A 2,500-nucleotide genomic window follows, 5' to 3' on the forward strand; every position below is an offset into this window, starting at 1 on the left:
ATAGAGAAAATCCTCTCACAAATAATCAGAAATAAATTTATTAAAAATGTGAGCCAGTCTCTCCCTCAAGTCCGGCTCTCTATTACAGTACTTTATTAATAGAGAACCGACTTCGAGGAATGAACTCCCATTTTAAATTTGTGTTGAGAACCCTAGTAATATTGTGTGTGTTAGAACACACACACACACACACACACACACACACACACACACACACACACACACATACACACTACTACAGGCAAAATATATAATTGTCCCAAGAGATAAACACATAACAGGAATATACATTTCTTTGTACACAAGGTAAAACTTCAACAACCCCCCTCCCACGTCCCCAAATAAAAGATTTGGCTATTAAACACCATTTGAAACCTAAACCTAACTCCTGCAATTTAGTATATATATATATATATATATATATATATATATATATATATATATATATATATATATATATATATATATATATATATATATATATATATATATATATATATATATATATATATATGTATATATATATATATATATATATATATATATATATATATATATATATATATATATATATATATATATATATATATATATGATGTAAACAAGAAAAGAAACCCAACCTCCGTGTAATCCACATTTTCCTTGTGGTTATCACATATACTGATCACGCACCTCAGTGATTTTATGCATATATATATATATATATATATATATATATATATATATATATATATATATATATATATAAATATAAATATATATAAAATATAAATATATATATATATATATATATATATATATATATATATATATATATATATATATATATATATATATAATATATATATATATATATATATATATATATATATATATATATATATTATATATATATATATATATATATATATATATATATATATATATATATACAGTTGGTCACTCATTACGTTAATGTGCTGAGGGTCATGAAAGTGAGGAGAAGTGAATAACATAACATATGGGATTAATTGAAATGAGTCCAGGCCATCCCAAACTCCACTTTTGACACACAACTATGTTGTAGTAAAATTTTATCTTAACTTTATGATGGTATGAAAAAAACAAGTAATATAGAAGAGGTTAGGTTAGGAAAAGATAAAGGTTAACATAGGAAAAATAAAATCAGGTTAAAAAACTAAAATTTTTGTGGAACACTACGGTAGTAGAAGAGATGGCCGCATACGGGGATGGAGGTTGGTTCCGAGGCAGAGGGCAGATTACGGCCCTCAGGTGAATCACCATTACTAGGCAAGAATCATCATCACTACAGCTGTCAGGCTTCCTGACAACTCTCAAAAGTCAACTTCACTGTCACTATCACTGCTTGGGCTGGCTGTAGGTTGCGGTGAAGAAATCTGTTATGCTTGCTGACGGCTGGCGCGATGTTGTCGCATAATCGCGGATGTACGGCTCCATAGCCTGCACCAGCCGGTTATGGAAGACTTTATAGCGGTCATCGTCATTGTCGCGGGAAAGGACGGATTCTAATTTTCTGCAAACCCATGGCACACTTAATATCACTATGACTTAAACTGCGTTCTTCGGAGACTGACGCGACCTTTCCTCCTCGATACCGGACGTGTTCTTCTTTCCATCATCCGCCGGCAGTCACTAGGATCTCTGATCACCCAGGATGCTGCCGTTGGTGGTCTCGAGAAGCCTCGAACTGTAACAGTCTGCGAGCTTTCTGGCAAGGTCCACTGGCTACCGCAAATATCCTGAACCTCACCGGTCACACAGATTGACTCCTCCTCTCTCACCTGGTATTCCATGCAACACATGTCTCCACGCGTGATTTAATTGTAGCAATAGATGAAGTTGATCCCATGACTCCACCAAGATAAAACCACAGCTGAAAGCAAATATTCTCCAGAATTGCTTGAAGAGTATTTTTGCTGTTCTAACCGTTGTTCATCTGCCGCTTCTTGCTATCGGTGGTGGTGTCACCCAGGTCACGCTAACTCTTCCTGGTGTTGGTGTAGTCAACCAGAGCTGGAATGTTTGTTGAGAATGCAGCTTAATATTGCAAATCAACCCCTGGTCCATGGGCTGTAATATAGACGTAGTGTTGGGAGGAAGGGGCATCACTTTACGCTAGTGACCCATCTAACAGTAGCGTAGTGTCCTGCGCGCTGTCCAGCAGCAAACAAAATATTAAATGGGGACATTCTGTTGCTCACAGAATTTCTTTACATCGAACAAAACAGTCATCAAAACCAGGAGGGACAGTGTAGAGAACATCCATGCCTTATTGCAGCAGTCAGCCAGTGGATGATGGATGTCCATGGTTTTAGAAGCGCAGCGGCTTGGCGTGGGTTGTGATCAATCGATAACTGGAGCCATATAGTACCGGAGGGCATTGGTGGCAAACAGGACGGTGATATGCTCTTCTGCATTTTCCGCCCCAATCCTGCTGGCATTCTTCACAAATGTAGACTTGGAAGGTAGTTTTCCAGAA

The sequence above is a fragment of the Homarus americanus genome, unplaced genomic scaffold (genome assembly GCF_018991925.1).
Source record: "Homarus americanus isolate GMGI-L3 unplaced genomic scaffold, GMGI_Hamer_2.0 scaffold40248, whole genome shotgun sequence".
NCBI lineage: Eukaryota > Metazoa > Arthropoda > Malacostraca > Decapoda > Nephropidae > Homarus > Homarus americanus.